The sequence below is a fragment of the Bos taurus genome, chromosome 4, assembly GCF_002263795.3.
Source record: "Bos taurus isolate L1 Dominette 01449 registration number 42190680 breed Hereford chromosome 4, ARS-UCD2.0, whole genome shotgun sequence".
Taxonomy (NCBI): Eukaryota; Metazoa; Chordata; class Mammalia; order Artiodactyla; family Bovidae; genus Bos; species Bos taurus.
Genome location: NC_037331.1, coordinates 94,718,906 through 94,732,170, shown reverse-complemented (window position 1 = coordinate 94,732,170; position 13,265 = coordinate 94,718,906). Strand labels below are relative to the sequence as shown.

Here is a 13,265-nt window from a genome sequence, read left to right as displayed (position 1 = left end):
TTAGCAGCAGCAGCATAAGCTACCAAATGGTTTCATAACCTACTGGTCAGTAGTGCTTTACAAACCTAGAGCAAGCTCGTGCTCTGGCAGGGGCACCTTTTTTCCTGCCTTTTTGTCCTCATTCTGTGGTAATGTGCATATCTGTTTTGTCTCTAAACTCCCACTGCCCCAAAACTTGCCTGAACTTTATGTGCAAAACTCTGTTCTTCGTCTAGAGCTTTGCTTCTGTTTGTTTTCTCACACTCCATCCACTCCTCAACTTTCTTTCTGTTCGAACTTTGGCATTCCTCTCCTGACCAGTAGACAAGAATCTTCTTTTTACCATTTCAAATAAGATAGATATCTATGTGCTGTTTGATCTTGCATAGTAAATACAACTTTTAAAAGTAACACATATATTTTCATTAATTTCATGTTTGTTTAGATCCCCATATTCAATTTCCCAGAAACATAATGATTCTTATGCCTTGGCATGACCCAGGAATCACAGAATTGTACTAACAGTGGTCTCCTATGCCCTGCCGTCTTGGCTGGTGTCCTGGGCTGTGGAGGGACACTTGCTGGCCCAGATACAGTGCTGGGTTGCTTTCCCATCCTCAAGTCCATCAGACTGTCATTTTTAGGATCTTAAATTTTCATAGTGTACAGGAAAGCTTGTAAATATATTGGAATGCATTGAAGTTACCTACTTTAATCACTTAATCTTCTCAAGCATTCTTAGGATTTCTGGCTCAACGTCTAATAAACTGAAGTGCATTCATGCTATACCACCCAATCAAGGGGCTGATGATTAATGAGGGAAAAAGTTTTCATGGTAAAATGTGATTCCATACCTTCATGTGTTCTTAATGGGACTAGAAAATGATAGTTTAGTGAAGCATCCAACAAGCCCAGATCCATTCAGAACATTTGGAAATGACAATTCACTCTTCCAAGGTAGTTAAGAATTTCATTTTAAATGTTTTCTGCTTGATTTATTAGAGGAGAGATACGTTTCATTCTTGTTTTAAGTCTAGTGTTGGAAAAACAGAAAGCTAAAATCTATTGCTTATCTGTTTGAACCTCTAGTCACGGTATCATATTGATTTCTGAACAATGCTAGCAAAATTCTTATTGATTTCAGAGGCCAGTTTGTTTATAAAGGAATCATAATTATATACATCTAAGATTGCTTAGTATGTACAACAAATTTTAATGGTTATAATGTACAAAATGGTTTTTTTTTTAACCTAAGATCAACCAGTATTCACCTGTCTTTGGGGAATATTTCTAAAGTTTATAGGCAGTGAATGAGACAGAATGTCCCAGTTTTCTGAGTTAAAAAGATCTCATTTGAGTAGTCATAGAAGTTTCTAAATATTTTGTTATAGAAGCCAAACCAAAGTCATTCATTTGCTTCTTTGAGTATGTTCTAATTTCAGTCATTAATGAATCCTTTTCATATAATTATAAATATAGCATATTTGCCAAAACTTAGCCAAATGTTATATTATATTATACTATACTGTATTATATTATAATTCTTAGGTATTACAGATTAACTCTGTCCTGTACTTTACAATTATTTTAAATGCCATATAGCATAATTTAGATTGCTTTGTTTTATAGTATCTAGGGTTTGAAAGGAGAAGGCAATGGCACCCCACTCCAGTACTCTTGCCTGGAAAATCCCATGGATGGAGGAGCCTTGTAGGCTGCAGTCCATGGGGTCGCTAAGAGTTAGACACGACTGAGCGACTTCACTTTCACTTTTCACTTTCATGCATTGGAGAAGGAAATGGCAACCCACTCCAATGTTCTTGCCTGGAGAATCCCAGGGACGGGGGACCCTGGTGGGCTGCCGTCTATGGGGTCACACAGAATTGGACACGACTGAAGCGACTTAGCAGCAGCAGCAGGGTTTGAAAGTACTATAAGAAGAGAATAAAGCAGACTTTGACAGCTAGTAGATGTTAAGGTGTATTTATCAAAATCCTTTGAAAAAAATCCATGGTCTAGGATTTCATCTTGATTTCCTCCCTCCCATTCTTTTTTTTACTTTCTAAGGGATTTTAAAATGAATTATAAAGCATTTTTCCATTAAGTAAATAGAGCACACTCAATAGTAAAAATTTCTGATGTTTTCTTCTTAGTCTTGATTAAGGGACACTAACTCCTTCCTGAACATCTGTTCCTCAGATATACTTATTCTTTCTTCTTTTACTCACTAATTTATTTGATTAAATCGTTGTAATATTCTACAGCCATTCCCAGGTGGCACTAATGGTAAAGAACCTGCCTGCCAGTGCAGGAGACATCAGAGACACAGGTTCGATTCTTGGTTTGGGAAGATCCCCTGGAGAAGGGCGTGGCAGCCACTCCAGTATTCTTGTCTGGAGAATCCCGTGGACAAAGGAGCCTGGCGGACTACCATCCATAACGTCCCACAGAGTCAGATAGGACTGAAGTGACTTAGCACTCATGCACATGGTTATTTATATCATTTGGGCTGGGACATAATGCATCATCTCAGCATACGAGAGCATCTCGAAAGGTGCAGGCGATGCAGCAGTACCTTTCTGGCAGTCACATCATATCTCCAGACAGTCGAAGGCCAGTCCTAGGAACATGCCAGAGGGACTGGATATGATGGTATGTGATCCAGAGCCCTCTCTAAATTGAGGAAAAACAAAAGCGACTATGCAGGGAATGGAAGCGCCTTTCTTGGAAACACTGAGTAAGCAGTTCATGTATAAGTAAGCCCTGAGGACAGAGCCTCCCTGCCTTTCCCTCATCACTCACCATCATGGCTGAGGTTGCTCCAGTCTTGGTCTTGTGTTTACCCTCACTACGGGCTTGTTTTCATTCCTTTCCTTTCTTTGTCCTCTTGCCTTCTGAAGTACCTGCTACTCGTACCTCCCCAGTGATTTCTTTCAAGTAACCTCATGAGCGACCCTGCCGCTTTGATATGAGTCCTGAGTCTTCCCTCTGCCCCTTCCATTCCCAGCCCGTGAGCTCACAGTGTTGGCACAGCAGAGGCAGGGGCAGATGCTTGGAAAGTAGGGACAGAGAGAGAGAAAGAGAGTGCAAATAAATACTAAGAAACTACTTCACTTGAATACCTACTTTTTGAAAAAATTAAGAAACCGTAAAAAACCTTTAGGGAATTTATTTTATTAACAGTGAATTCTAATATGTTTCCTGTCCTGCTCTTGTTTAGTCCAAGTGCACAAAACATGCCTAGAAGTCAGTAGAAAAACACCAGAGTGTATACACGTTAGGTTAGTCCCTTTAACCAGAAGCTTCGAGAGTTTCCAGAGGTGGGAGCTGATCCTTGCTGCCTGCCTGGCTTCATTCATAGGCACTTCGTGTCCCCTGCTGCCCCCATTTCAGAAGGTGAACCACATGTCATAAGACAAGGTAATGCTGGCTTCAGAGACCAGCAGAACTGAAAAGGAGATTCTTGATGGTTGAAGGGGTCAAATTATGGCACAAATCTGAGCAGTATTTGGGAACATAAACTACTGTGAGTTTAATAACATCAAACAAGAACTAAATGTATTTTTAAAAGTATTTCATCCATGTCCAATTTTTCTGGCCATTTTCCTTTATTCATTTTCTGTGAGGGGGAAGCTGAAGTGAAAATAGAAACTATTATTACCCCTATATTAAGGCACTTACCTTGATCATGAAGAACATGAGAAGTCATATCGGGTAGCCAAGCACTTCTTTTAAAAGCGTGAATAAAAGAAAAAGAGATAGTAAACATTAAGATATGAAATAGTGTATCATGGATTGCTAGTTTTGAACTTCAGTGCTTCACCCACTAAAGCCTAAGTATGTTGTCAAGAAATAAAGTGAAATGCTTGGTTCATTCTAAGTACTTAGGACTTGCAGCTACTATTGTCACATCGAGGATACTCAGGACATTTTAATTGTGTTTCCAATAGTTCAGGATGGGTTTGTTTTGGTCTATCTTATTTTTTGGTGATAGTTTGTATGGCAAAGAAAACAGTGAGGTTAATAGCCATTACTGAGTATCTCCTATGTGCTAAGCATTGGGTGAAGAGTGTAAGGGGGACGTACCATCAGCATTCCAGTTTTATAGAATGTGCCTGATAACAGAAGGTTCTTGTCAGTTCCCAGCAGAGACCATAGTCTCATCAGAGCCCAAGGCTCCTTGGCCTTAAGTAATGTTGCAACAATATTTCAGGGCTTAAAAAGCTTCTTGTTGTACATTGTTTATTAGCTGTGATAGATAGCCACAAAAGGGAAATGTTCCTTATTAAAAGAGGGGGTTTTCACAGAGTAAAAAAGTAACTCAGATTTTCCTAAGCTTGAAGAATTACTTTCATATTTGATGTTAAAGATTTGTAAGTAAATATTTGTAGTTTGCAATCTACTGTTTAGTCCTCAAGGATAAAACAGTGTAATATAAAAAAATTGAAAGTAATATTCCCTTTTTAAACATATATAATCAACATGTTTCATGTATTTCCTGAATATTTGTTATTTTCAGTTGTACATGATGTAACTTGCTATTTCAGTAGGAAATGAACCTCTTAGCAGACACATTCTGAAGGATTTCAGTATTGGGGGTTTGTCACATCAATAACTGAAAGAAAATAAATCCAGTATCTCTGATTGAAGAGGCAAGTAAGTATATATGTATCATCAATTTTCAGCTTACCACTTTAATTGAAGGGAACATTAGCATGGGTATTCAAAAGTTTTCAGCAACCAACACAGCCAGCTTTTTTTTTATTATAGCAAGGAAATAAAGGCTTAACTTCTCCTTTAAAAAAATTTTTTTTTTTCTTTTCACAGTTACTTATCTTCTGTTTAGTTTTGCTTTGGGCTCTTTGGTTTCTGGAGTGCACAGAGACAGCAGTGGATTTGGAAGTGGCTCGATATATATTTGTTAAATAGAGGAACATCCTTATAATCTAAAATATATTGTAAATATTGTAAAACATTTGAATTAATATTCAATTACATTATGGATTTTATTACATTTCCACTGTAGATTCAAATCCATTTGCCTATTATTCTTAAAACTATAAATGTCCAGGGTAAATCTTAACACTTGAATCTATTTTAACAAGCCCTCCTTTCTCCCATCCCCCACTATTCCTATCTTTTTAAAGGTGAAATTAGTATAGAATGATGATCAAAGACGCTTGAAGGGGAAAATAAGTCACAGAATAATTTAAATTTGACCATCTGAATTTGGAATTGGAAGGAAAGTTAAAGGACGTTTACCTTAACCTTTTCAATCTACAGACGAGGAAACTTGAGTTTCTGAGAGCTGACTGGATTGCATCATGCCACAGAGTTGTTAAAGGGCAGAACTAATATAGATAGACAGCAATTCTTCAACTGAAATTTTTAATGATTTTTTTTCAGCTTTATTGAGATCTAATTGACAAATGATATTATCTTTAAAACATAACATCATCATGATCGATGAATATATACCTTGGGAAAGGATTCCCCTCACTTGAATAATTTTCAAAAATTAATTAATCTAAGCCCTCAGGCTTTTTTTGTCTTTTGTTTTTTGTCTTTTAGCACACTGCTTGGAAAGTGTGCATCCTTTAGCAAAAGGTAGTGGAAAGCAAAGCCCACTCATGCCAGATGCACTATTCTTTCCATGCTTCTCGATTAGGGGCAGCCTGATGGGTACAGACAGAAAAGAAAGAGAGAGACCCAGACCTCACCTCAGTGTCCATGAACGTTCTATGGGATCATTTTTAAACCTGGAACCACTTGCTTTTCTAACAGTAGTTGCTCCCTGAGGAGTTCCATGCCTTTCTCAGCTGCTCGTGGCCCTGTCCAGCCCAGAAAACAACACCCCTAATTCTTATATTCTAGGGAGGCCTCTGGCAGAGCCCCTCCTGTTTAGAATATTACCATCCACACAATTGTTTTACTGGTAGGAAAGCAGTTCTGGTGTTGTCCATTAGCTTAGAGTAGTAGTGTGCTGGGCTTGCTGAGGTTACAGCTTTACGTTGGACTTCCTTCCCCCAGCCCGTAAATCATTCGGCTTCCCAATTTATTAAAAAATTGAATTCTTAGAACCAAGTACTGTTCTCGTGCTGATGGCACAAATGAATGCTCCTGGTTCCAAGTACCGTTAGTGAGCGGGTAAACAGGGCAGGAAAACGCGCATCATCACCAAAAACCCCGTGTGTAATCCCCTAGTCAGAAGGGCCATGCTTGTCAAGTGCGGGCCTACCGCTGCTTTATCCAAAAGTGTATCTTTCTTAGAAGCTGATTGACTAGATTAGTATATATTTGAGTCATACGTTAAAAAAAAAAAAACTACAGAAAATGTACCCTGTGACACCCCTGTGAAAAGTATTGATTTTAGACACAATACCTGGTAGAAGTAAATAGTTTAATCTGACCTGGAAAAGAAGTAACCTAAATACACCTAAAAATAACCTAACAATGGAGATATAGTGCTAAATAGTAAAATCATCTTTCTGCCTTCTAGTATTGTCTTGAGAGCAGCATATACAGTTATTATTCAGTTAGAAATTTTATTTTGACAGCATTCTACCTGATACATATTTTTCCAAAAGGGTGGTAAACCATTGGCTTACTTCAAAAAGAAATGTATTTGTTTGGCTGTGCTGGGTCTTCGTTGCAGTGTGTGGGACCTTTAGGTGTGGCATGTGGGATCTAGTGCCCTGACCAGGGGTCAAACCTAGACCCCCAGCATTGGGAGCACGGAGTCTTCATCACTGGACCACCAGGGAAGTCCTTGCTTTTTGACAGATTTTTGACAGACTCCTTAGGGAACGTGTAGGGAATATAGCAAAGTGTCAAATGTGACAAATTGTGACAAAATGATTGTCACATTACACCTAAGCTTCAGAGTTTGTCTTAGTTATCTGAGCATTTCATTGCATTTTGAGAAAATCTTGAATTATTCTAATAATTTAATCCTCCACATCACAATGTATAGTGCTTCATTATGCATTCATTTTTAAATAATTTATTTTAAGTTTGAAAGATAACTATGTTTGTTTTGCCACAAGATGCTCTCCTGAGAAAAGTTCCAAGTCTTGTGGCCAGGTGTAGTTGCCAAAGACTTCAGTGTCCTTGGGCTTTTGTTTCAGAATTCGTTTGCACTGGTTATTTCAATTCAGATTAAATAAGAGGAGGAATAGTGCTTCCTTTTCTTTCCAATATGTGGAAACATACAGTATTTGTGCATGTGTGCGTGCGCTCAGTTGTGTCCAGCTCTTTGTGAACCCATGGACTGTAGTACGCCAGGCTCCTCTGTCCATGAGATTCTCCAGGCAGGAATACTTGAGTGGATTGCCGTGCTCTCCTCCAGGGGATCTTCCTGACCCAGGGATTGAACCTGAGTTCCTTGCATCTCCTGCATTGGCAGGCGGGTTCTTTACTCTGGTGCCAGCACTCCCCTGGTACTCAGCATTTAAACAGTCCTGTTTTGAGTTCTTAGGTAGCCAGGAACGGTAACCATGCTAGCAGGAACAAAGTTGATTTTTACTTATTACCTGTGTAGATCCTATCTTTAGGGCTTACTGTATAACCAGAAGACAAGGGTAGGTAGATGGAAGAAAGAGAAATCCTCAGTAGTGGATTGGCCCATAACATCTAATAGACAAGCCAGATGAATTTGGGCCAACCTGTAGTTCTTTCATATTTCTCTGAAACATGATGGTTTGCTTGTCACAGTGTATATTATACCTGCAATGTCGTTGGATCTTACTTGAAACCAGTGAGGGGACTCACACAAGTGGGTGCAAAGAAAAAGGTACCCCCCCACAAGCTCTGTATCACTCAGACTGGCTTTGCTTACCACAGCTCAGGACATGGAGGGTGTCAGAAATAACTATTAGAAAAGTTTTAAGTGCCAGCACCTGAGAATGAATTCTTTTTTAACTTCTAAATAAATGAGAGTAAGATCATCACAGAAAAGTAGGGACCCCCTCAGTCACATTCTTACATGTTTTCTTGGGAGGGAAGAAGGATTGAGTTTGAACTGATTTGCTGGGAATTGTGTTTAGAATGCGTCCAGGGTATCAAAGTGTAAAAGGGGTATGCTGCCTCTGGCCTGGATAGTGGTGTGTACTTTACAAGCCAGAGAAATGAGGACAGTCAGCAAAGCCTGGGCAGGAGTGTTCATGGTGTAAGTCTGCCTCTGGGCTCCACTTTCCCCAGTGCCACAGTCTCTCAGTTATGCATGATTGTGCTGTTAACTGTTAAGGATACTACACGTTAAAAGTGAGGACTCTGGATCCAGACTTCTTAGGTTCAGATACTGGCTTTGCCGCTTAGGCAACTGACTTAATTTCTCAGATTCTTCATTTGTAAAACAGGGTTAATACTACTATATAACTTCCTGGTTTTATTAAGAGGATCAGATGAGTTAATGGGCTTCCTTGGTGGCTCAGACGGTAAAGAATCCACCTGCCAATGCAGGAGGCCCAGGTTCAATTCCTGGGTCGGGAAAATCTCCTGGAGAAGGAAATGGCAACCACCTCCAGTATTCTTGCCTGGAAAATCCCATGGACAGAGGAGCCTGACCAAGCTACCAGCCATGGGGTTGCAAATGGTTGGACATGACGGAGCAACTAACAGTTTCGAAGTGCCTAGAACACTATCAGCTACACAATAAACAATGAGTATGTATTAGCTGTTATTATGTGACCCTGTTTAATTTTTTAAATAATATGTACCTCCATAACCCTTATGTAGGGAAAATAGACACTTAACTGGATGAATGAGTAAATAATAACTTGCATGGTATCTTTATAATTATTGATTGGTTATATAAAAGCATTTTGGTTTGTGAGTTAGTTTCCAAGATAAAGCTATGGAGGCACCACACTAATTAAATTGCATCCACCCATGATCCTCCTACCTCATCTCAAACATGATCCTTCATCTTCTTTCTAATAAACCATTTTCTTGCCTGGAACTCATGAAAAGGATTATGTTTTGCGTCAGGAAAAAATACACACAACACACATAAGTGTGAAATAGTACTTTATGAACTAATAGTTGCACTAAGTGCAGTGAGCTCTTGTTTTCTATTTTATTCTCTTGTTTCATTTTTATAAAAGTGTTGCTTGCAATGCATTGAAATTATTTCACAGCCCACTAATGGATTACCCAACAATTTGAAGAACACTGCCTTAGTCCAATTTGACTCTTGTCCAGAACCAAAAGAGGGGATACCTTTGATTATAACCAATATTCCCTTCCTTTGCATTTTCTTTGCTAACTTCCCCTGTTAATGGAGCTGAGATTCACCAGCTTTAAACACACACACACACACACACACACATTGGACAGGGAGGCCTGGCGTGCTGCGATTCATGGGGTCGCAAAGAGTCGGACACAACTGAGCGACTGAACTGAACTGAACTGAACCTGTTTAGTAAGGACAGAGTTTGCATCGTGTTGTCTTGTAAAAGGACTTTAAGCTTTACTGCATTTCAGATTCACTTTTAGCACATTTGTAATATTAAAATGCATAGAGCTCATGTAAGATAGGATCCTATAATCATTTTCAGGAAAGAGTTTAAGATTAGGTATGATAATAGTAACAGACTTCTCAGATTGTGATACCTAACTTCTACTCTGCCCCAGTCCTCCCCAGTTAAATAAGGCATTAAGAATGTCAGGCAGAAAAGTGACTTTATCGATAGAGTGGAGCTCTAGAGAGCTGTTGGCATCCAGAGCTGTCCATAGGCTCCAGTATGTCCCTCTGGACCCAGCACCAGTTCCTGGGCACTGACCGCTTAAAGCTGTTTATGCGCTGTGACCATGAAGTTGAACACACAGCACTACCCACCCCCTGCTGGACCCCGACTCTATTCTCACCAGCTGAGCCACCAGCCAGACCAAATAACCTACTTCTTTGAAAGACAGACAACCCAATTCTGACCATGTTTACCACACAGGGCCTTACCCATGACCAGCTGCATGTTGCCTTTGGTCAGCCCCCAACACCCTGCTCCACACAGCAGCCAAGCTGTCCTGACCCCAGTGCTGGGTCTAATCCAGCACCTTTTCCATCAGCCTTGGTGGAAGTCTGAATGTCACATTCCCTTCCTGCCCTGCCCACCCGCCTTTGGCCCTTAGTCTTTGTTAAATCCATACACATTCCTTTATCACATTTCAAGTAAACCTCTTCTAAGACTTTTTTCTTTCTTCCCTCTGATTTTGGAGAGCCCGCAGAGGTGCTAGTCATAGCTGATAAGTCAGGAGTAGGGATATGATCATTATCAAGAGGAAAGAACGTGGTATATTTGAAGGTAGCATACAACGTTAATAGTCAGTGTCACCCACTTTCAGATCTCTTAAGCGTCTTAGTCAATTTCATCCTTTTCTGATTATACCTTCCTTCACACTTGCATAGGGAAAGAAAAAGCATTCTTAGTTTGTTTTATTCCTTAGATAATTGTTGGTTTTGCAACACAGTTCCAGTATACATCTCATTTTTCGGATGTGTGTGTGTCGCTCAGTCATCTCCAACTCTTTGTGACCCCATGGACTGTAACCCACCAGGGCTTTGGGGCCTTTTCCCTATTCAAGCTGGTTGGTCCCACATGACTCAGGACAGACCCCTTCACTCTGGCCAGTTTCTCACACGTACACTTGAAATATGATGGCTTTGGCTAGTGCAACATACTGTCTTTTTTTAAGACTGGGAAATGGCAGTCAGAAAATGTTTAAAGAGAAAGGGCTAGTACATTTTCCTGATGGTAGAATTTTAGTGGTATTGGATTTTCATGAAGTCGTTTCAAACTGTACTCTTTGCTGTCCTGCTTTTAATATTATACTTTTTAAAATAATGGCTGCCTGACAACTCTTTAAATTCATTCCTCATTTTTAATCTCAGGGTAATACTTTTCTTTTGCTAGAGTTTTAGTATATAGTCTGCAACTTACATTACCGTAGGTAGCAAGCTAAAGGCCACCGTGAGAGTGAAGTAATAATACATCATGACTGGGGTCTCACTCATTGAAAATGCATTATCCTGACACAGTTTTGTATTTAAAATGACCTTGAACTTGCAAATATGCTTATTGTTGCCAGTAGAGAAACCAATAGAGATTATAATTTTTCCATTAAGGTCCACAAAAACCAAATATGCAACAGAATTCCTAAGATTCGTGTAGTCCGCAGCATTTGAAGCAGGACTTGACATCGTTTTTAACAATTTTTATATATACCCCCCTTTGAGAGAGAAAGGCATGCATAGAATAAAATGATAAAGTATACATTTAAAAAATCATCTTAGATCTGAGAAAAGATAAAACAGAGCCCTTGGGGTTTGGCAGAGTTGGTCTCAGTAGCCACCTGGAGGGGTGAGATGAGTCAGCCAGCCCAGATCGGGAGGGCTTGCATCCTGTAGCCCACCACATCAACGAGGATGCTCTGCTTTGATCTGGTGCCTGTAGTGGGCTTTCACCTAAGATTTCATTGTGGGAAGGGCTTCCAAAAGCAACATGCAAGTTTGAGAACTCCTGCCCCGATAGATGCAAATTTTACCTGTGTTAGGCGAAATAGTTGGAATACAACACCAAATACACTAGATCAGCTCATAGTAAAAATTAAAGCTCTAAAGTCAGCTTCCTTACAGCCCTGTCTGTGTTAGAGTGTCAGTGTGTGTAGTCATCCTGAGACACAGTCGGGGAGCACTTGGAAAAGCTTGTTCATAGACATACTGTTTTCTCAGTTGAGCTCCCGGCATCCAGAAAGCTTTCTTAGAAACTCTTTGCATATTGGAGGAACAGGTAAAACCTTTTTTATTCAGTAAAACATAGTTTTCATCCTGCTTGGTGATGTTCAAATAACACTTTTCTGTCCATTATAAAATGATGTCCATTTACAATGATGGTGCCTCTCCCCTCTGCCCAGCACTTTGCACTGAAGTGAATTGACAGGTTAAAATGGAGAACAGGTGATGGAAAAGGATTGAGTTTTCTGAAAGTTCACACAGTCTTTCACTGGATAAAGAAAGAACCAAGAATAAGAAATATGGAAAGATGATACCATTTTAAATGCATCTGACAGTGTTTTCTTCTTTTTAAAAACTCTTTTATGTTTAGCATATAATGGAGGTGGAGGCGGGCACACAGGGCCAACATGAAGTCTACCATAGGGAATCCACTGCTGGCCGAGCTCTGCTATTCGACTACCATAAGACATGGACTCCAAGTCTGTGTGTTCATACACTTGTGATGAAGGGCTTCTTCTGTTTGTTTATTTTTGTCTTTGGTAAGACTCCCGTGGCACAGAAAACTGTCTATATAGTTCATGATGGGGTGCCTGGAACATCATGAGCAGTCAGTTTTTAGCAGTGTGTTTCTCTGTTTTCCAGTAGTAGCATCTTTTTAATGTAATGTTGACATTTGGCATCAAGTACTGAGTTTTTCAGCTTCTACAGCTCAAGCTTTTGTCTCTCAGAGAGAGGTGGCAGGGAGGAAAGGCCAGGTGAACCCAGGCAGGCTCTCCTCTCCCTTGGAATTAAAGCCTCAGGAGTGAGGCAGCCTCAGTGTGACTGTTGCCTCTGATTTCAGCAGGAGACAGAGACAAAATAACTGAATGTTAAGGAAGATAGCAGCAGCTGTAATCAACTGTTCCACTGACAGGGGAAAAAACTGATCTCTTCTAATTTTAAAGGATTTAAAAATAACCTGGAATGCTTGTTATCATGCAGATCACTGGGCTGCACCCCATAGACTGAGTCAACCTTAGGTTATCTTGATACGCATGGTCCAAGAGCTGCGTGTTGAAAACCCCTAGTTTTAAGAAGATCAGTTACACTATTGCTCCATTATTCTTGGTTTTAATTTCTTGGTTGATCATCAGTGTAGCATGAAGTCTAAATTTCTTTTGAGAATTTTTACCATTCTTCCTTGGTATTTCTGAGCCCTGAAACCATGGCTTGGAATTCTTGGCTTAAAAACATGTGTACTGTGCCTGTACTTTTGTATAACTCTTAGGCAGCCACATAACACAAAAACCTTTGGCAGTGGCATGAGATTTACTTGTAAATTGCAGCGTCGACAAAGTTCCTTCTTCATTGACTTTGCCTGATGAGGGAGTCCTTTCTCACTGTGGTTTGTTCTCCTCGTGGTTTCGTAGCGTTAGGGAGAATGCTAGAGAAAAAACGAACTCTGTCTAGTTTTTACTCACTCGGACGTGGTGTGTCTTTCGTCTTTCTGAGATGGGATATGAGAGGCATGCCCCGAAGGTGGCAAATCAGACTTCCACACGCGTTACCTTCGCTT

At 40.0% G+C, this 13,265-nt stretch overlaps 1 long non-coding RNA gene across 31 annotated transcripts in view; it reads left to right on the top strand.

The window, feature by feature from the left end:
• Window positions 1–13,265, top strand: part of LOC107131356 (uncharacterized) — a 248,533-nt gene that overhangs the window by 117,856 nt on the left and 117,412 nt on the right. The gene's annotated exons all lie outside the window — the stretch shown is intronic.